The sequence below is a fragment of the Chelonoidis abingdonii genome, chromosome 1 (genome assembly GCF_003597395.2).
Source record: "Chelonoidis abingdonii isolate Lonesome George chromosome 1, CheloAbing_2.0, whole genome shotgun sequence".
Lineage (NCBI taxonomy): Eukaryota > Metazoa > Chordata > Testudines > Testudinidae > Chelonoidis > Chelonoidis abingdonii.
This window is the reverse complement of record NC_133769.1, coordinates 236,343,269-236,366,499: the sequence shown is the minus strand read 5'-3', so window position 1 is coordinate 236,366,499 and position 23,231 is coordinate 236,343,269. Positions and strand designations below refer to the sequence as shown.

Sequence of the window (23,231 nt, the reverse complement as noted above, 5' to 3'; positions counted from 1 at the left end):
TCTAGTTGACATCAGTGAGCACTGAGAGCCCTCACCATCCTTCACTGGGTGCTTAGCCCTCACAGAATTAAGCCTTAAGTAGGGTTCAAATAAAGAACACTTATGTAGCTTATTACCACAGTTTATACACAACAGCCCATGAAAAAGATCAATGATTTAATACATTAGGTGTGTTTGAGATTCTTCCCATTCTTCTCAGTAACAAAATAGTATTAAAATAATTGTGATTAGAGAGAGAGGTCTTAGAGCTGGTCAATTTTTTTTTGTCAAAACTGTTTTTTAATGGAAAACTGGTGGTGATGGTGCTGATGGGTGGGGGGAGGAGGGGGACATAAAAAACATCCATGGAAAATGTTTGCTCTCTGCAAAATTTCTACTTTGTGTAAAAAAAAACAAACCCCACCCCAAGTGTCCCCCAAAAAACAGAAAAGGGTTTTTCTTTTCTTTTATTTCTGTCAAAAAGTTTTTGGATTTGCAGTTTTTCAGTTTAAAGTCAAAAAATTTCCAGGGGTGTTGGGTGGGTGGGAAGAATACCACTTTTCAAGCAGCTCCTTTTCATATATTTTATATACAAGAAACCAGAAGTAAAACAATGGTTGTTTCAGAGTGTATCACTAGTTGACAGAAGGAATATACAGTGTAGACACTGTTCTTTATAATGCTTGAATTTTAAACTACAGAATGCAATTCTTAAGGAAATGGAGGGTAGGTTGTTGTATCTCATCTTTACATTATAGTATTTATACAGTGCAACAAGAATGAAATTTACAAACAAGTAACCTGACAGCTCCTTGCCCGGAGATTACATAAAGGACCCTAATCCAGCAAAGTATTTAAACATGTATCGACCTTTAACCACATTAATAGTCCCTCATACTTAAATTTAAGCACATGCTTAAACACGTTATTGGATCAGGGCCAATTTTACAAACTTCCCTCATATGTGAACAGCCTTTATGCCCCTCAGCCTAACTGTAGGGTACAAACCCCAGATTTTATTACTATAACAATCAAGGTTTAGCCACTTAGACCATAGGCTTAAGCATTAATAGAGGTTTATAATACTTAAATGTACACTATTTTCAATATTGAAATGATGTTTGGTCCAATAACCCTGGGAGCGTGGGCGTGCCACTGAGTGCTGGAGATGTCTGCCCTGACATAGGTGAAGCGGAGATGTGGGCCTGTTTTCAATGGTGTGTGCATTAGAGATGTTAGTAACAATAATCTGTTTTAGTTGCTGTCAGAAATGAGTGCCCGCAGCTCTGCCTGCTCATTTGACAGACTGCCAGTCAATGCAACTGGGCCACAGCAGACCTATGATTGGCTCAGGCAGTCAGGTGGCTTGCCCTTAAGGCCAGCAGCTGCAGAGGTTTTGTGGCTACTCAATGCCCCTGTCTGCAGCTTCTCTGCCTCCATGTGCTCACCTTACTCCAAGTCCTGTTCCTGCCCTGCTCCACGCCTGGACCCTGCCCTTCACCTGGCTGTATTCCAGCCCAGTTCCAGCCTTGCTGCTGCCTTGGAACCAGCCCTGCTTTCTCTGACTCCGGGTAATCCATTTCTCACCCTTGGCTCTGATTCCTGGCTCTGACTTAGTCTTTACTCTAGGCTCTGGCATTTGGACTCTGAGTAAAGTTATGACCCTTGGTCTTGGTTCTGGCTTTGTCTTGACTCTTGGATTTGGTTTTAACTTTGGCTCTGACCACTAGGCATGACCACCTGCAACCTGGTTTCCTGATGCATGTTCCTACTGGTCACTTTTGTCATCCTGCACCTCTGCAGAACTGCTTTTAACCAATTGTACTATTTTCTGATCACAACCTTGCCCTTCTTCTGACTTCTAGTTGACTAGATGGATTGAAATTCCTTTTGACAAGGCAAGGAATCCCAAACTGGTGCAAATTAGGGTAAAACTCAGTCTTGGTATAAAAGGGTACAACTTTTTTACGTCAGTGTTCACTTATGTCATGGTTGGCTGGTGTTTAGGTTAATTACTTTATCGCTTAAACAGGATTTCTGACTAGCTTCCACTCAATGTGTAATTTCTATCACCATTTATATCATTGATTACATTAACCTATAGGACCATATTCATCTATAGTGTAACTCTCCAGACATCAGGGGAGTCACACAAGGGTTAAATATAGGCAACAATGTTTTATTTAGTGCCAAGTTTGTTTAAGAAAGGGAAAAAAATTAAGATGCATCCACCAAAATTATATGAATAATAAAATGGTTCCAAAACTTTTCCTTTTTGATCCCTTACTCAATAAACAGATTGCTCTTTTCTTTGAAACTAGACATTTTTTTAAATTCTTTTACCCATAGACTCATAGACTTTAAGGTCAGAAGGGACCATTATGATCATCTAGTCTGACCTCCTGCACAATGCAGGCCACAGAATCTCACCCACCCACTCCTATAACAAACCCCTAACCTATGTCTGAGTTATTGAAGTCCTCAAATTGTGGTTTAAAGACCTCAAGGTGCAGAGAATCCTCCAGCAAGTGGACTGTGCCCCACGCTGCAGAGGGGAAGGGAAGGAAATCGGGAAAACGGAAAAAAAAAGGAAATTAAGAAATAGAGATAAAAGGGGAAAAGGGAAATAGAAAATAAGAACAATCGAGAACACGGAATACAAGAGGAGGGGAAAAAGAATAAACAGAAAAGGCAACAAAGGGGAAAGGGAAGAAACAAGGGGAAAGGGAAAAGGGGAAAACTAAAGGGAGGGGAATATGATACGAGAAGGGGGGGGAGGGAAGGGGAAGGGGAGGAATAAACAAAGGGGAGGAAAAATAAATTAACAATTGAATAGGAATGGCCAAAAACCTCCAGGGCCTGCCAGTCTGCCCTGGAGGAAAATTCCTTCCGACCCCCAATATGGCAATCAGTTAAACCCTGAGCATGTTGACAGACTCACCTGCCAGCACCCAGGAAAGAATTCTCTGTAGTAACTTCAGATCCCACCCATACATAATTTTATAGCTTATACACATTATTAAAGTGGGAAATGTATTTCAAAATGGAAAATGTATTTCAAAATTTTTGGAAAGCATGCAACACTACTATGAAAAAACGCTAGTTCCTTTTCTATGTTTTTCTGATCCTCTCTCTGAAATTTGATACATCATCTTATTATATTTGCAGGCTACAATAGGCCCTTCACAACATGGTTACTTAATTAAGCACTGCCTAACTGACTTTAAGTACCAGTGAAGCCAATGGGATACTCATGAACTTAAAGTTTGTCTGAGCCTACAATCCCTGCTGAATGGGGCCTTAACTGTTACTTTCAACCTAATATTTTATAGCATTTAAAATATCATTTTACAAATCATTGATATTTTATCTACGAAATTTACTTAAAACAGACTGGTATGGCCTTTGTGCTTTGGCTCCATGATATTGTTCTCTGCTTGCCATACAAGAGACAAGTCTGACTCTAGTCCTGTTATTATTTATAATGAAATAATTTTTTATTTCTGCACTGCCAGGGACTCTAAAGGGCTGTATACAACAGATAACTGGAAGACGGTTTCTTCAATCTAAGATGTAGAAATGTGTGACAGGTAAATAAACTAAACAAACGGGGGTTGGGATGGAGGATAGTTTATTTGCCTAGTTTATTGTATGATATCATGTGAGACCGTACCAAATGCCTTACTAAAGTCTAGTATACCACATCCACCGCTTCTCCCTTATCCACAAGACTCGTTTATACCTATCAAAGAAAGCTATCAGATTGGTTTGACATGATTTGTTCTTTACAAATCCATGCTGGCTATTCCCTTTCACCTTACCACCTTCCAAGTGTTTGCAGATAATTTTCTTAATTACTTGCTCCATTATCTTCCCTGGCACAGAAGTTAAACTAAATTGTCTAATTCACATCTCTGAGCCAAGTGTTTTGTGGTCTCCTAGCAAGATTTGCCTCATGTGAGCACAGCTCTCCCTCTGGAGTTCATCAGAGGCTGGCAGCTTTAACTTGTGATTGGGTCTGCATAGGAGCCCTCATGGCGGAAACATGGTCCCTGTCCTGAGGCACTGACAATCTAAGTACAAGACAAGAAACAGACAGACAGACTGCGAGTACAAAGAAACTGTGAGACAATATTAGACAGCATGATCAAAAGAGTGGTCTCAGAACACCAGAAGTCTAACCATTATCATAGCTTGAGACTAGGCATAAAAAAAAAGTAGCTGAGTGAACCATTTTCATAAAACAACTGATCCTGTAATTCAGTTTCCCAATGTTATTCTTTATTTGTGCCCACACAATATTTCCATAGCCATCAAAAGAGACTGTCTGCCTCCATTTCCTTAATGGCTTAATGTGTAAATTATCTATTATCCTAAGACATTTCTTAAAGTCCATTTTAAGAACTTGTTTTTAAACTTATCCAAATAGGACAATTAGCTCATGGTATAATTATCATCTTATCAATGCACTGAGACACCAACACATGAGAACAAAGTAATGGAAATATAAGGGATAATGAATGATAATCAGCAACAAAAAGGCATTTTCTTCTCATTTGTCTCTTTGGATGATGTGTGCTGGGAGATCACACTTCTTCCCTTTTATGTCTGTCTGATACTATGTGAGGCACAAACTAGCATTCTCTAGAAAATTGGAATAAAACTCTTTCAGATTTTTCCTAGTCTGAATGCAACACTGATTTTATCAATTATGACAAACTGTGCCTTTGGAAATATGTGATATAAATCAGCTTGCCCTCTGAATAGATCTACAACTTTATTTCAAATTGGGGCTCGAGAAAGGAACGGTCATCTCCCATTTCAAGAGTGCTACTGGCTTTGTTTTTGTTTGTTTTCTAGGTCTTATCGACATTTTTCTCTAACCAGGAAATCTGGATTTAGAGACAGTTTCAGAGCAGGTTTTAAAAAAGGTCAGTACAAAAATAAACCAACTTATACAGGCTACCTAAGAATGTTGTGAACGACAGCTCCATTAAGCTAGGATAGTTGAACCAGTTTGGATCAAATGACACCAACATCTGACCGAAGAGAGAATCCAATCAAACTTTCTCTGAGCTTGGAAAGTGTCTGTGTTAGTTTTTAAAATATTGTCATTTTACATGCCTCTGCACTACTATTGGGAGCAGACTGATAAGTGACTAAGCAACATAAAAAAGGCTGTCTTCAAATATTTCCAACCCAATCAGAATTTAAAAAGATCAAAAATCTCACGAAACATCTATTCTTGTAAGGTTTGCAGCAAAAAAGCCTTCACATCAAGGGTGTTTGGAATATTCTGATAAAGACCACGAAAATCACAGTGCCATTACATTCCAGACCATAGGCAGCGGGTTATATTCCTTTGTGGTGCCCAAGCTCCAGCAATATTCAGAGCCGGGTGCCCTGCTTCAGCAATATTTGGAGCTGGGTCTCTCCCCAGGCCCTGCCTGGATTGGGTCCCGGCCCCCACGGGTCTCCCCCCTGCCCCGTCCCTGCTTAGAGTGGGTCTCGGACTACACTTGCCACCCCCCTCGTGGGTCTCCCCCACCCCACCGTGTCCCTGCCGTGCATATTCCTACACGGAGCCCAGCTCCCAGCAGCAACTGCTGTCTGCTGCCCCAGGGTCCTAATGCCCCCATCCACTAATGGCAAGGCAGGCTGCTCTTACCCTGCCCTTCCGTTCTAGCCCTGAGCCTCAAACGCCCCAAATCCCAGCCCTCAGCCCTCTGCACCCTGATCCTCTGCCCCGGTCCTGAGCCCCCTCCTGCATCACAAACCCCTCATCCTCAGCCCCAACCCTCATTCTCTGCCCCAGCCCTGATCCCCCTCCCAAACCCCTCATCCTCAGGCCCACAGCCCTCACCCCTGCACCCCCTCCTATCCCCAAACTCCCACCCAGACCGTGCACCCCCCCTTCCCACACACCCCCTCCTGCCTTCAAACTTCCTCCCAAAGCCTGCACCCCCTCCCTTTGCACTGCCTCCCACCCCCAAACTCCATCCCAGAGCCTGCACCCCTCACCCCCTCGCACACCCACCCGCAGCCCAGAGTCTGAACCCCTCCTGCACCCTAATCCCCAGCCCAGGACCTGCACCCCAGACTCCTCCCCCTACCCAACCCCACTCCAGAGCCTTAGGTGGGTGGGTGGAGTTGGGGGGGGGGGTTCTGGGCACCACCAAAATTTCTACAAACCTGCCACCCATGTTCCAGACATGTGTATGCCTTTGACTGTAAACAAAATAAACACTAAATTTGACGAAAATGACGCTAGAAGAGTTATTTTGTTGTTTTCTATAACCACATATGTGGCAGCAGCTGAGGCACAGATAGCGGTGTTTGGTTTTTTTCAGGATCAGAAGGAAAACTAAAAAATAGTTACTTACACAACAGTAACTGTGCTTCTTCGAGATGTAGTCAGTGTGAAGCTCACTGTAACTGCACATGCCCCTTGTGTGCTCAAAATAGGAGTTTTTTGAACAGCAGTGTCCATTGGGGCCACACACAAGCCCTGTGCCTCCTCCTGTTCCTTTGCAATTCAAAGCCTGTGTTGCTGAAGATTTTGCATAGAGAACAGGTTGTGGGATCCATACAGACTACAAGAACCAGTCACACAGTAGGCAAAGAACCTATTCTTTCTTCAAATGCTAGTGTGGATCTCACTGTAGGTGACTGGCAAACAGTACCAGTATGAACTCAGGAGGGTGGAAATGAGAAATTGCTGCTGCATTCATCAAATGATAATTAAAGAATGGCTTTCCCAAGCTTCGCATTTGATAGCTGGCTGCCGTGTCAAGGTGATGATGTCGAACAACTATCAGAGGGTTACTCTGTGTCGCTGCCTTGCAGATCTCAGAGATTTTTGAAGCAGGCTGAAGATGCTGTCGGACTGTGCCTTGACATTCAGAGGGAGAGGTCTTACCAGTTATCTGATAGATGGCAGATATACAACACAGTACATGATCAGAGATTCTGACTTGACCTTTCAATGAGCCAGATATGGCCACAAAGAGGTGGAGAGGTAGTCTAAAAGATGTGGTCTTGTTAACATAACAGAGCCAGCTCTTGAAATGCCCAAAGCATGTTAGCTTATTTTCTTCCTGTATTGAGTGTGGTTTGGGGAACAAGGCCAGTAGATTGACTGATTTTAGGTGAAAGTCTGAGACCACAACCGGGATGAATGTAGGGTGTGGTCTGAGCACTGCCTTATCTCTATGAAAGGATGTATGAGGAGTCTAAAACATGAAGGCTTCAAGCTCAGTGACCCTCAGTGTCATGGAGAGACCAGAAAAACCCTCTTGAGGGTAGGATGATATGCTGAGCAATCCAGCAGCTGCCTAAAAGGAGGTTCTGTGAGTATTAGGATGACAATGTTGAGTAAGTTCTCTAACAGGTGGGTAAGTATGCAAGAAGCTCTTGAGGAATTTTGATTCCACTCAGTCCCGTAACAAAGCCCTGGAGGGTCCTGATCCAAGAATAGGTGAAGGCTCCCCTCACCAGCTTACTCATCCTCTAGCCTCCCACTTTACCCCTGGGGCTGGGGACCTGCTCCACATCCCCCCGCCCAGGGCTGGGTACCCCTGAAACCCCTCCCCTGGAGCTGATCAGCTCAACCAGAATGAGACCCACGCATCCCCCGCTTGGTCCCCTACTCTCTGCCATCCCAGTCAGCACCTCCTGTCTGGCTCCCAGCAAGCCCCACATCCCCCAGTCTGACCCCCACACCTTTTCAGATTAGCTCCTTGCCATTGAAGTGACACCTGGAGCAGAGGCCAGGAACTGCCCAGACAGCAGACCCTATGTGGGGCTGAAGTCCCACTAGTGCTGGCAGTGCCACCAGGCGCAGCTCTGAGCCATTTCCACAATCTTCCTGTGCCATGGGTGGGGAGCAGCTGGGGAGAAAGCAGGAACACTTCCCTGGCAGCCTGCTCCTCAGAGCCCTGTCTGACAGCTGTCCTCCTCCACTGGCCAGCCCCACAAGCCTCATCCCTGCCACTGCCACCAGACATTGAAGGACCCAGAGGAGGTCCTGAAAACTTCTAAAATAGCCAGATTTCAGTCTGCCTAAGAGGGCCTCTGCTAGTTGAGCCCACATAAACTTGGCACAACTGAAGGTAGCCTTAGTCTTTAAGCAGTGTACAGGGTTATCTCTGTGCTCCCTGAATCGGGCCATGCCTTCAAAGGGCTTGCACTTCTTTGGGAATACCTGATGTCTGAAGCCAGGAAGCTCTTTACGTCATCTCCGCCATGGCCAAGGATCTGGCCACGGTGTCTAGCATTGTAGGAGCATTTTGGCTACTAACTGTCCCCTTCTGGTTCTCTCTTTGAGCTTTTGGCTGTTATCAGGTGGGAGCTTTAACAGAAAGCGTGTCACCCTCTCCCAGGAGCAAAAAAAAAAAAAAGAAAAAGAAAAAAAAGCCAGATGGGCCTGATAATTTTCCACCTGTAGCTGAAGAGAGGCAGAGGAATACAATATCCTTATGAATAATCCTCATGAATAATCAAGCTTTCTGGGCTCATATCCTTTGGGGTGATTTTGTTGGACTTGGATTTCTCCTGCACTGCTGACATGGCTGAGGAGTTTGGGCAGGGGTGGACACAGAAGTATTCAGACCCTTGTTTGAGTGACTTGGTACCTCTTCTTCAACCATTTTGTAGTGGATGGTTGTGATGCTTTGGAGGTTCACTCAGACTAGTATGGGGTTCTGTAACCACCTAGAATGTGCTGTGCAGTTTGTCTCAGAGCCCTCACTCCAGCAGAATGCTCACAGCACAATGATCTCACTAGCCCACTTACTCTTCACAGGGTGACCCCCAACAACACTTCCAGTCCCGAGTCTCCCTGCCAAAATAATCTCCACTGCAGTGTCCAGTCCTTCTGACAGACACTCGCAAAGGTAACACCAAGTTTACTCCATCCAAAGAGCCAGTACATACAACAACTTGTTAGCATAGCTGGGGTGATACACTCCACCTTAATACACAGCACTGAGATGGTTTGTAGTAAAACTAAGAATAAATTTAGTAACAAAGAGCATAGACTTAAGTGATTTCAAGCAAGAGCGAACAGGATATGAAAAGATATCACACACAACAATAACAACGTACTTTCTAGTGCCTAGAACTTGATTCTACCAAGATCCAGTTTTGCCTAACATAGTTTCTTACTCACACCAAGTTGTCAGCATTCTCCAAGTTGTTTAGCAGGATGACCCAGCTTAGATACAAAGCACTGGCTTTTTTGTTCTCCCAGGTTATGGATTTCCCAGAGGCTTTCAGCAGATCCTTATATCCTCAAAGTTTCTTTGTCTTCAGAGTAAGAAAGCCATCCTGGGGGGTCAGTTTTTTTGTCCACCAGGGAGCTGACATCATGCTAATTTTGCAGTCTCCTGTGATTTTTTTCCCCAATGCAAATGATTTTCCAATCTCTGATGCAAATAAGTAGCCTATTGTCCCTGTCCCTGATCATGTTTAGTTCAATTTGCAGTCGAGACAAAGAGGTGTTTGCCTTTCTCCTTCATCTGGAAAAATGTTTTGCCTCCTTTTGCAGGCTTCAGAACATAAAATCAGAAAGTATCCATAATTTCACATGTAGCATTGTTACATACATTTCACAGTAATATTAGTGGCCATCATGTTCTTAGTTTTCAATGATATTCCAAGACATGTTTTAAATATTATGACAACAGCATGCGAGTTGCAGTGAGCTGGTCAGGCCAACTAAGTTTTATTGTTATGTATCAGGGAACCCCTTGCCATCTGGCGCCATGGTGTTTCTAGGATCATACTCGTGGCAGGTGTTTGCCGAGGACCTTAGCAGTCCTTCATTTATTGGAAGGGCAATTCTAGCTGGGCCTGAAGTTGCCAGCATGTCAAACAACTGATGAGATTTTTCTTGAATGACAGACATGTATATTTCTGGCATCTGCGATTCTTATAAAGTAATTCTTGAAATGACAGGAAGTCAATTGGCACTGATAGAGTCACTGCTTCATCAGGTGATGAACAGTAAAAGTCCTTGGATGGTGAGGGAGGATATTATTGCTGTTTCTCCTCAGGTCCCATATCTGACAGTTCTTGGCATTCTCTTCTGTTCAGTGTCACTGGTCTAGCCAGGGATGCCATTTGTGAGTACAATCTCTGCCTCTTTCTGGAATGGAATGGAGATTGACTCCTGGAAGTGTGTGGAAGTAGACCCACCTAAGCCCAATAAATTCATGATGGCATGCTATATGGATATGGCTGGCTGGTCTGGCACTGGCTAGTCCAGTGTCATTCCCAATGTGGTTATGGCTGAGGTCTGTAAGGAAAGCCACTTGGTTCTTTCTGTGGTCTCACCCGTGGATCTCAGGAACAAGGGTTCTCTACTGGAAGGAGGCAAGAACATGTGCCACTGTGATAGACAGGAGGAGTAGATTTCCCTTTAGAGGCAGCACACAGGTACACTGAGTCTGCACATCAGTGCCAGTAATTGTCTCAGAACTGAGGTCCTTCTGGATTCCTCCAGGGACATGTCTGGTGGCAACAGTGACTCTGACAATATTGACATTGACATCAGTACTTCTGCAGTCAGCATTAGGAAGTCTCCCTCTGTGAAGAGATGATAGGTGTCTTCTTGTCACTAGCCCTCCACTCCATTTGGGCTTAGTGGCTTTCTTCCTGGAGGCCAAGTGTGTTCTTCCCTCTGCAAAGACATTGAGCTCTGCCTACAGCCTCTGATTTACTTCTCAGGGCAGTCTCTCTTGCTGCTGGACTTGGCACCTGCTTCAGTGCCAATAGTGTTGGCTTATGAGCAGATGATGGAAAAGTGGAGACTCAGAGGGGACATGATAACAGTTTTCAAGTATATAAAAGGCTGTTACAAAGAGACGGAGAAAAAGTTGTTCTTCTTAACCTCTGAGGATAGAGCAAGAAGCAATGGGCTTAAATTGCAGCAAGGGAAGTTTAGGTTGGATATTAAGAAAAAACTTCCTAACTGTCAGGATGGTTAAGCACTGGCATAAATTGCCTAGGAAGGTTGTGGAATCTTCATCACTGGAGATTTTTAAGAGCAGCTTGGACAATCACCTGTCAGAGATGGTTTAGATAATACTTAGTTCTGTCATGAGTGCAGGGAACTTGACTAGATGACCTCTTGAGATCCCTTCCAGTTCTGTGATGCTGTCTTCAATGTCAATAATGTTGACTTCAGCGCAGGGTCTTTGGTGCCTGGGTTTCCTCACTGCTGGTTTTTTTTGAATGTCACATGTCTACTTGATGGTGGTGCTCATGGATTTTATTTTTTTGTCCATCGCTTGGTGTGTTCTGATACCTGATTTCTTCAGGCCTGAAGAGACCTTCATTGATTGCTTCAGCAAGAGCAATTTCAGTCAAATATCCTGTGACTTGTGAGTCCTCAAAGCACAACAACAGGCAAACCAGGTATCTTTTGGGTATTTGAAAATGTAGAAAAAAACATTCAAAAATATTTATAATAAATTTCAATGGGTATTCTATTATTGTTTAACTGTGATTAATCATGATTAATTTTTTTATCAAAGTAATTTGTTTTGAGATAATTGCTTGAGTTAACAGTGATTCATTGACAGCCCTAATGTCTACCATAGATGCTGGTTACACACCATTAAAATAGTCTAGGAGAAAACTGAATGCTCTGCTACTAAAAGATGGGAAAATGTTGTTCCACAGTTGATTCAGACATTTCTAACTTCAGAAAAAAAAATAAGCACTCAGTTACCTCAGATACCATCTTTTGGGAAGCTCTAAAAGCTACTGTGAGGGATGAATGGATAAAATATGTCTCTCAAAAGGAGAGAGGCTCAGATTACTAGCTCTCTGAATAAGAAAATCTATGAGTTGCAGAGAAGGGCATAAGACTGGCTGAAATAATGAAAACTTCCTAAGTTCTCTAATAAATGCCAAATATAAATATAATGAATGCTTATCCAGCCAAGTCAAATTTGCTCTCAGCAGGGTCAAATATATTATGAATGGGGAGATAAAGCAGGTAAACTACTTGGCAAGACTTAAGATGGAATTAGCCAACAACATTATTTTGTTCTTAATATTACAAAAAGATTCCAGTGCCATCCTTGACCCAATAGATATAAATAATCAATTTAAGCAATTATATCAAGCTTTATATTAATCAGACAACCAATCTGATTCTAGTCAAGAGAGAACAGGGCTGTCTCCTCTCACCTCGTCTTTCTCATCTCACTCTTGAGCCACTGGCAAAGTACACACATCAGAGCATTCAGCCATTGAAGGTATGACTATAAACTGGGACCAATACAAAATCAGTTTATAAACTGATGACATCTTTGGGAAGAATCCATCCTCATCAATCCCTTCATTATTGAATGCAGTTGACATTTTTTGAAAGATCTCTGGTTTTCATATTAACTTGGCTATATCAATTGCTTTTGATTTATTCCAAAGACCAGATCCTTCTCAGTTTCAACATTTTCTATTTCAAACAAACAAGGTATTAGCTTATTTATTTAAAATTTTTCCTGATCTTCCCTAAATTGCTTCTATAAATATGGACTATATATTAAAAGAAATTTCCAAGGATGTAGAGAGGAAGTATCCCCCTCTATCCTTACTGGGGAGAACAGAAATAGCCAAAAAGAATATCTGTCCCAGAATGACTTATATCATTCTCCTATTACTTTTCAAGCTCTGTCCCTTGCTCTATGCTTGTATAAATTGCATGAGAAGACTATTAATATGAGATTTTAAAAAACAACAGCCACTTTTGTCACACAAGACACTTTAAAAATCCTGGGCAACTGGAAGTTTGGGGTTGCCAGATATGGATCTCTATGATCTAGCATTCCAAATGTGTCATATTGTAGGATGGTTCCTCTTCGGTAGTTCTATACAAACATTAGCCTGGTTTGAGATTAAAAAGAATCTTAGCTATGCCACATGGTTCCCTCTCCTCTTTTATATACTTTAAGAGGCTACTGAAACCCTTAAGGGAAAATCCAATCTTTACAGCTACACAGGGAATCCTGCAATGTGTTAAGATGATTATCACATCCAATCTTAGTAATTTGCTTCTTGTACCATTATGGGATAATCTGTGTCTTAGGATCAAGGCCAACTCCATGTTTAAGACAATTTGAATAGGAAAAGGATTACCAAAAATTAAAGATATAATCCAAGATGATGAACTGGCCTCCTTAGATTTACATATACAACAAATATCAGCTACCTTTATTTCACAGTTCCTTCTTTCAGGGGCTATGCTCAAGGATTCATGCAAGGATAGGGGACAATTGGTCTGCTTCAACTCTCACCTCAAGAATAACATGTTAAGAAATATGGAAATACAAGTCACTTTGCAGGAATTACTTATAGGTGGCTTAATGCTAGGCATTACCCTCTCAATCTCAGGCTTTGTCTACATTACCTGATTAAATCGAATTAGTTTAAATCGATTTTATAAAACCGATTTTATAAAATCGATTTAGTGCGTCCACACTAGGATTCTAAAATCGATTTTGTGCGTCCATGGCCCATGTCTAGCGTCGATTTCAGGAGCAGTGCACTGTGGGTAGCTGTTCCACAGCTATCCCATAGTTCCCACTTCCTGGTTGAGAGCCCAGTGCCTGCTGGGACCAAAAACATTGTCCCGGGTGGTGCTGGGTACAGCCTCACCCCTCCCTTTGTGAAAGCAGCAGCCAACCATTTCGCGCCTTTTTTCCTGGGTGAAGAGAGCAAACGCCATAGCACAGCAAGCATGGACCCTGCTGAGACCATGGACCCTGCTGAGACCAGTAACGCAATCGTGCAAGTTGTAAACAGCACGCGCACTCTCGTGCTGTCTATGCTGAGCTATGAACTGCAAATTCAGGAGGAGGAGGGAGGAGGAGGCGGGGCAGCTATGGCAGCGCACCGACAAGAGCGATGATGATGACGACGACATGGAGACTGATTTCTCCCTAACTGTGGGACCCAGCATTTTGGAGCTACTGCTGGTAATGGGGCAGCTTCTACCCATTGAATGCCGATTTTGGGCACGGGAAACAAGCACAGACTGGTGGGACCGCATAGTTTTGCAGGTGTGGGACGATTCCCAGTGGCTGCAAAAACTTTCGCATGCGTAAGAGCACTTTCTTTGAACTTTGTGACTTGCTTTCCCCTGCCCTGAAACGCCATGATACTAACATGAGAGCAGCCCTCACAGTGCAGAAGCGAGTGGCAATAGCCCTCTGGAAGCTTTGCAACTCCAGACAGCTACCGGTCAGTCGGGAATCAATTTGGAGTGGGAAAATCTACCGTGGGGGCTGCTGTGATGCAAGTAGCCAAAGCAATCGTTACGCTGCTGCTACGAAAGTTTGTGACTCTGGGAAAAACGTGCAGGTCATAGTGGATGGCTTTGCGGCAATGGGATTCCCTAACTGTGGAGGGGCCATAGATGGAACCCATATCCCTATCTTGGCCCCAAGCACCAGGGCACCCAGTACGTGAACCGCAAGGGGTACTTTTCCATGGTGCTGCAAGCACTGGTGGATCACAAGGGACGTTTCACCAGCATCCACGTGGGATGGCCAGGAAGGGTTCATGACGCTCGCGTCTTCAGAAACACTACTCTCTTTAAACGGCTGCAGCAAGGAAATTACTTCCCAGACCAGAAAATAACAGTTGGCGATGTTGAGATGCCTGTCGTTATCCTGGGGGACCCAGCCTACCCCTTGATGCCATGGCTCATGAAGCCATACACAGGCAGCCTGGACAGTGGTCAGGAGCTGTTCAACTACAGGCTGAGCAAGTGCAGGATGGTGGTAGAGTGTGCATTTGGGCATTTAAAGGGGCGCTTTCGATCATTACTTACTCGCTCAACCTCAGCCAAAAGAATGTCCCCATTGCTATTGCTGCTTGCTGTGTGCTCCACAATCTCTGTGAGAGTAAGGGGGAGACCTTTATGGTGGGGTGGGAGGCTGAGGCAAATCACCTGGCCGCTCACTACGAGCAGCCAGACACCAGGGCGATTAGAAGAGCACACCAGGAGGCGGTGAGCATCAGAGAAAGCCTTGAAAAGTAGTTTCAGCGCGGGCCAGGGTATGGTGTGACTGCAGTGCTTGTTTCCCTTGATGAACACTCCCGCCTCTCTTGACTCCCTGTAAGCAACCCACCCTCCCCTTTACTTACAGCTTGCTGAAGGACTTTTAAAAGCAACCCTCCCACCCACCTCCCTTTGATTACATCTAGCTGAAGGAAATAAAGTCAGTATATTTGAAAAATCATTTATTCAGTATTAAAAGTCATTTGTTATTGCTTAAAAATCATGAGTTCTTTTTTAAAAATCATTCCCTGTAAGAAAACCACTCTCCCCCGTTTGGATGTATTCTTGATTAGAAAGTAATTATATAAAGAGGCACTGAGTTATCTAGGTATCCCTGCATGGTGTGCTTTTGGAGGAGGATCGGAGAGGAAGGAAAAGCCCATGAAGCACATTTCAGCTTAATGTCAGCCTTTTGGTTGGGCTGTCCATGGGGGTGGAGTGTTCTGGTGAAGAAAGCCTTCCCCCACGCATTCTAACACGTCTGGGTGAGGGAGATATGGAACTTGAGGAGCTTCGAGGGTGGTTAAACATGGGCTGCAGTGGCACTCTGTAACCCCGCTGCTGTTCCTGACCATCCACCATGCGTCTGAGGATCTCAGTGTGTTCACGCAGCAGCTCCAGCGTTCCATCACGCCAACGCAGATCTTCCTGCCTATACCTCTGATCTTCCTGCCGGTCTTCCTTGCGCCACCTCTCTTCTACCTGCCGGTCTTCTTCCTGCCACCTCTGTTCTTCCTGCCGCCACACTCTCATCTCGAGCGTCTCTCCTGTCCTCCCGGTCACTGGCATCTTTCTTGTATTTTGCTACCACTTCCTTCCAATCATTATGATGAGCTCTGTTACTGTGGCTTACTTCCATGATTTCTGAAAACATTTCATCTCGAGTTCTCTTTCTCTTCCGTCTTTTGGCTAGCCTTCCAGATGGGGGCAGGGAGTACAGAACAGTGCGCAGCTGTATGGGGGAGGTAAGAGAGTACAGAGAAGTATGTAAAAAGATACATTTTACAGAACAATGATTGACAGTGAACCAAACTATGCACCTTACATAGCACATGTGATTTCACTACAAGGTTGAATTTTGCATCTTTTAATACTGAGAGCCTCTGTCCCTGGGTCAGAGCCACTGCAGACGCAGGTTCCCGGTCCTGTAATCATAATTCAGCTTCCATGCAGCCATGGTAAGTCCAGCTCCTCACTTCTCCTCCTAAAGCATCCTCCCTCCACCCCACAGCGCGTGGCTGTTAGCTGGGAAGAGTCCCTGTTCGCCAAACAGACAGAGAAGCCCAGCACAAGCCTTCCTATGCTTGTGTGAAGCAATGATTCCAAATTACGTCATGCATGCCTGGAGGGGGAAAGTTTTGTTCAATGGGGGACCGGATAAGGCTGCCTTGCCCCGAAATCTACTGAAAAGGCTCTTTGATTTCCTCCAATATCAATTCATGGAGATTTCTTGGGAGGATTTTCACTCCATCCCCAGACATGTTAACGAACTTTTCCTGTAATTGTACTGGCTAAGAAGGAATGACAACGCATGCTTCCAAATTTATAATTAAAAAACGTTGATTTGTAACCATGATTGATAAGAACAATCACTCACCAGATGGTCCTTCCATGCTTCACTGTTTGGGATAGTGGTTGGTTGGGCTGGGAGGGTAAATCGGCTCAAAAAAGTCCTGGCTGCTGTTCGGGTATTCTGAGAGCTGTAGTGCTATTGGCATTTCTCTCCTCCTGCTCATTTTCGTTACATCTGCCCCCTCTGCAGAATCCTCAGGCACGGTTGATATTGCAACCTAACCTTTGATCACGGCTACGGTGGGAGTACTTGTTGCAAGCCCCTAAAAATTGCATGCAGCTCTGCATAGAAACCTGCAATGTTATCCATGACCTGCTCCAGACTTCCGTTTGCCTCTCTGGTGTTTTCTGTAAGCCTGCCTCAGTTCTGTTGACTTTTATCCTACATTGCAACGATCTCTCTTGTGTGCCCTTTTTTCAATCATAGACTTTGGGAAATTCTTTTCAAATGTTTTCTATTTCGTTTTGACGAACGGAGTTCGTAGCACTGGAATCCACACCCCAGATACAATGAGAATCCCTAGCTCTTTTGTGGTCCATGCTGGAGCTCTTTTTCTATTCTCAAGGAGATGCATTTAAATGTGCTGCTGAGCTGTACGTGGTCCGCCTGTGCTGCTCAGAGCCCCACGCTGTGCCAAACAGGAACTGATTCAAAACTCCTGCGGGGCTTTTCCTGTTTTAACCGGCCAGTGCATCGGGAGTTTGTGACTGCTGTCCAGAGCGTCAATGGTGCTCTCTGGGATACCTCACTGGAGGCCAGTAACTTCGATTTTGCCGTCCACACTACACTAATTCCGAATGAATTAGTAACATCGATTTTAGGGTTACTCCTGTGGTTTTGAAGGAGTACTAAAATCGATTTAAATAGCCCTTTAATTCAAATTAAAGGGCGTTGTAGTGTGGACGGGTGCACCATTAATTCGAATTAATGCTGTTAAATTCGAATTTAAGGCGCAGTGTAGACGGGGTCTCAGTTTCAAAGAAAAATGGGAAAAATCTTGGCCTTACAATCTCAACAGAAACCTGGCGGGATATCTGGCTTAATGTGAAAGATGCTTCAAGCTCCTTATCTTTGCAATTATTCCAGAACAAGATATTAAACTGGTATCACTGGACTCCAGAGCATTTAAGTCTTGATTAGCAACAGGCAATGAATGTTGGATATGCAAACAGCCCCATGCCAACCTTTCACACATCTTCTATATCTGTCAAAAATGCATGTGTCTGGAACACTATATTCAGTGCTCTTTTGAAAACTTTAAACGTTGCTATTTTTCTTTCTCCAAGCCTCTGTATTTTAGGGATGCTGGATGAGTTGGTATTACTAGTAACATTGAAAAAAGGATTGCTGTAACTATTATAGTAGCCAAAAGAGTGAATTTGACAAAATGGAAATTTGCAATACCTCCCTCATACACAGACTGGCTTAGTGAGCTCTCTACTTCTGCATTAATGGAAAAAATGACAGTCTAGTAGAAATGTTTATGGAAGAAAGTAGACTTCACACAGGACTACTGGGTTTGTTTTTGAAACTATTTATTTGCTTTACTACAAAAAGGAGCACCGTGCTGCTTGGGACAGGCCTGAGGGGCCTATTGAGACTGTTGCAGGGTGTGTGGGGGGAACTGCCTCAATAAACTCTGTGGACTTTTGTACCCTGTTTGAGAATACCCTGTGGTTTGTATTGGGCCTTGAAGAGTGTGGTCAACCACAGGTTTTTTTTTTTTTTTGTTTGTTTTTTGAGGTTTGAGCAACCACAAACTTTGGATGTTTACTGCCTAGTAATCATTTGTGATCTGAATAAAAATACCTTGTTTGAGAGACACACAGTAACAGCAAACTCTGTACTAACATGATTCCTAAAACAAAGATAGAGCATGTTCATAATTCATCTGAACAATAATGAGAATGTCTCTCTCGCTCATTAACAACTGTCTTAGGAAACAAATGCCGTAAACACTTCCTTTAAGGTTTGTGCACAGCTTAAAGAGATCACTAATTACTCTCACCAACAATAACTCAATTTCCTTCAAGTCATTTATTTCTGCTCATCCACCAAAATATACAAATCTCAATTACTTCTAGGACTTAAATAAAGAAAGGTAGAAAGACGCTGAGTAATTGCTTATAATTAAATGGAATGCAAGGGGATGGAGGAAAATATTTTTGTAGCTATTTTGTAGCTGTTAGCAGCTACCTTAGTTTTAATAATAAAGTAAAACATTTAATATTTATTCACTGCTTTATAAGAAAATCAGAAAAAGGATTAGAGGAAAGAGAAACCAGCTGAAATGATACATGCAATTCTTGAGAAACGTTGATTGATCTGGTCAGGAATTTTCTATATAAAAAAAACTCTAACCAATGTCTAATAATTTTATTGAAATTTTTCAGTTTTCGGTTGAGAAGATCAAAACAAAATATTTGTGTCAGATCAACCCAAATCAACACATCTTGGTTTGCTTGACCAAAATGAACTGTTTAATTTTGGGTCAGTTTGACATTAATATGTGCTTTCCATGTCACGCCTCAGGGAAGCAGTAGTTCATGCACATTATGCCCCTACCATCCTCTCTGGGCTGGGCTCTCTATCTGAACTGTGCCGCCCATGATACATTGCAATCCCAACTCCTGGCTGAACCAGCACGGGAATCACACAGATACGTTCCTGACAAGGGGGAATTAGCGGGAGTTTGCCCATCTAAATCCCTAGTCCAGGCCTAGGTCATGTCTCACCAGAAACTTTCTGTTTTCCAGTTTTTCCTCTTATGTCTCCCCATAACACTGGTGTAAAAATAATTTTCCCATCACTCCAACTATGCCACCACTTTTCTTAAATTCTGTCACTGGCTTCCTGTGTCCAGGAGAAGCTCCTTGCCCTCTCATGATGACCCTAATAAACTCACTCCTACCTTCTTTTCTCCTACTCCCTCACTGCCTCCCAAGTATGATTTCCCTCCCCCCCACACCAATATAATGGTAGATAATCAACTCTTACCTCAAATTCCATTACTGAATGCTGTATTGTGAGGGATGAACTCTGTGTATTATTTTATTTGTTTTTTCTATCGTACTGGGTATTATGCAAATGTATTCAGCATAAGTAAATATAATCTGAAGTAGGTACCTTATTATAAACAGTGTATGTCAGAACTCTGATGATAAAGAGGGGCTGCTTTACTAAAGTACTTATCAGCCTGTTTTGTAGACAGGATTTCCACCTAAACCTTACTAGGAGCTGAGAAGCAGAGAAGACTACAGCTAATCTGAGATCGGAATGAAGTGCTCCTAAGTTTCAGTTTGTGAATGAGAAATAAAAGGAGCTGGCATGATGCCAGCTCATGAAGACACAGTATGCATTATTTTTATTGCCATGAACAGAGCCTTTTTATTGCTTAAGAGTCCTCAGGGGATCACCCTGCCAGCATAGTTCTAATTTTTTCCTAGACCACAAACAAGGGGAATTCCAAGCATATTTCATGGAAAAAAGAAGGAAGAGATACTTCACTATACATCTCAAAGAAGCTCTTTGATTAAGTGGTTGAAGTCTGACAAGATATTTGAATCTGCATTATTTTAACTACATTTATTTTCCTATGCAATCCTGTACCTCACCCCTGAATTGTGACTTTCCATCAGACTTTCCTGTTCTTTGTGTAAGGCGACTGCAGGATTTCCACAGTACTTGCCATCTTTCCTCCCTATCTTTTGCTCTGCTGTTGTCACACTGATGTAGAGAGGCATCTGACCTGTATCATAGTGGCAGTATCTGTGCTGTCAGAGTTAAGGGCCCATCATTATTCCCCCCTTGTTTTTTCAGGGGTTTATATAACTTGACCATTAAGACCACTCTGACACACACACACACAATCACTTTTGACTGTGGCCTTGTCTGCTGAGTTTAAGCCTGGAGCAAGATTTTTATAGCTGAGTTAGAATCCAAACATTTCCATTATAAAGAACACACAGTGAGTGCAGCAGCTCCAGAGTTATACAAATATGTAAAAATGCCCCTCCCTCCCTTATATAACCAAAGAATGATTTTGACTGGAAAAAATAAAAAATTTTGCAATAGCATCCATAAATCTTGCCTATTACATTTGGTAGACTAATAATGGCTAAGACACAGATGTTATAATGTTGTCTACAGGCCAAACTTACATTCCCCCCTCCAAGCTCATTGTTCAGATTCTTCTACAGCTGTGTTCTAATTACATTAGTGCATAACAGACCGGAACAGCTTCAGTCTATTGAGTAAATAATAAATGTTTTAACAAACTTCCTAAAACATATGTCAGGTAATGACAAGCTTAGATCCAGGAAACAAGTAACAGTTCAAGGGTGAAGCCAGAGTCAGGATCGAGGAGCCAAACCAAAGGTCAGAACTGGAATCGGAAGCCAAAGCCTAAGCTGAAGGGTAAGTGCGAATTATAGTCAGATGTAGCCAGAGGTATAGTCAGGATTCAGAAACCAGAATACAGCAGGTACATTCTAGGGCTCAAGTAGGAACAGGGATGGGAGGAAGGCAGGAGCAGAGCTTGGAGCAAGGACTAGAACAGAGGTGGCAGCCTTCGGCACATGGTTCATCAGGGTAATCCGCTCGCAGGCCACAACACATTTTTTTTTTACATTGACTGTCCGAAGGCATGGTCCCCCGCAGCTCCCAGTGGCCGCAGTTTGCCGTTCCCGGCCAATGGGAGCTGCAGGAAGCAGCGGCCAGCATGTCCCTGAGGCCTGTGCCACTTCCCTCAGCCCCCTTTGGCAGGCAACAGTGAACTGCGGGCGGCCACTAGGAGCTGCCGGGGGGCTGTGCCTGTGGACGGTCAATGTAAACAAAATGTTTCACAGCCCGCCAGTGGATTACCCTGATGGGCCGTGTGCTGAAGTTTGCCGACCCCTGGACTAGAAGCAGATTGTAACAAGGCTGGAGCAAGAAGCAGAAGTGAGAGCAGGGTAAGCAAAGCTGCGGGCATAGTACCCATTGAGCAGTCTCTGTGCTACTGCTGCAAGGCTCAAGTAGCAAACTGCTGGTTCCTCTGCCCAATTAGGAAGTGCAACCATTGGGGGGTGCGGGGGGATCACTGGGCCCAGGTGAACATGCTGGGCTGCCTAATGATCAGGTTGGGAGCCAGCTGTGCCCCTAACACCAATTTCTCCTGAAAAGCAGGGAAAACCTTTCACAGTATACCTGCCTTTTGGATTTCCTGGAAAGGTGAGGAATGAAAAACAAGAGGGTGCAGAATGAGTTAAAAATAAAAGGTGGGGATGAATCAGAAAAGTGAGTGAAACCAGCTATAAATCAGAGTCTGTGTGTAACCAAACAACCCTTCCCAAAAAAGACTATGTGTATGTGTGTGTATGTGCAAGTGCATAGAGGATAATGCAATACATTAAATTTACCACGTGTGACCCCAAATGGGAATAGTGACAAGCACATTATTAATTTTACGCATAAGCGTATGCAGAATCAGGGCTTATACCTTCATATTATAGATGAAAACTACTTTTTTGGTAGCTCCCTCTCTTCCCCCCTCTCCAACCCCATCAAAATTACATTGATTTTTTAAAATTGTCTTCTGACCTTTTTATTAATTTGGAGCCAAATTCTGCTTGCCTTACTCATGTGAGTATTCACATTGAAATTGCCGGGGTTACCCATGTCAATTAGGAGTGAAGTGCATCTCTGGGCTTTTGTTTTTTGTTTTTAAAGTAATGCTTAAGTCATAGGGTCAACTGGATTTCTTCCTTAGTACAGTTATCAGTTTTTCTGTCTCAAGGGGTGTACCCTAAATAGAGTGACCAGATAGCAAACATGAGAAATCAGGGTTGGGGGTAATAGGCACATATATAAGAGAAAGACCCAAATATCAGGACTGTCCTTATAAAATAGGGACATTTGGTCACCCTAACTCTAAATAATGCATCAATGGTGAAATCAGTTGCTGGGGAGTTAAACTTCGTAATGAATAGCAGAACCAGTGAACATTTGGGTTCACTGACATCACTTCACTGGCTGATAAACACAGGCAATGTATAAAACATTTACAACATATCTCCCCTATAGACCAGGTAATTTTTTTTTTTACAGAAGGCCCATAGCCCATTTTTCATTTTGTCAGAATCATCAGGTCTGCCACATACTAAAAGCTGAAAAGCAAAACTAGAAGGACCACCTCATTCATATTTGGTTATATTTAATTTTTCTTGTAACATTTAACTAACTTTCTTTTGAGGACCAAAATGCTCTGCTAAGATGTTAAGCTTTATTACTATTTTATAAGAGCAAATGAAGAGTAGTTTAAATAAGTTTTTTAGCATGTGAACATCTTAATAAACTCTGAAACAGAAAATCAAAGAACAGTAGTTTTTCTCCCTTTTGGGTGCTTGGGGGTGAGGAAGCACCTCCTGGCTTGAAGAGGTTTCCATCATATACAGGGTTTACAGCATGGTTTCTCAAACAGGGGTTGCAGCTTCTGTAGGGAAAGCCCCTGGTGGGCTGGGCCAGTGTGTTTACCTGCCCCGTTCGCAGGTCCGGCTGATCACGGCTCCCACTGGCCGCGGATCGCTGCTCCGGGAAATGGGAGTTGCTGAAAGCGGCAGTCAGTAA

General features: G+C 43.3%; 1 protein-coding gene across 6 annotated transcripts in view; it reads right to left on the bottom strand.

Moving 5' to 3' along the window:
* Window positions 1-23,231, bottom strand: part of MID1 (midline 1) — a 366,041-nt gene that overhangs the window by 36,919 nt on the left and 305,891 nt on the right. The gene's annotated exons all lie outside the window — the stretch shown is intronic.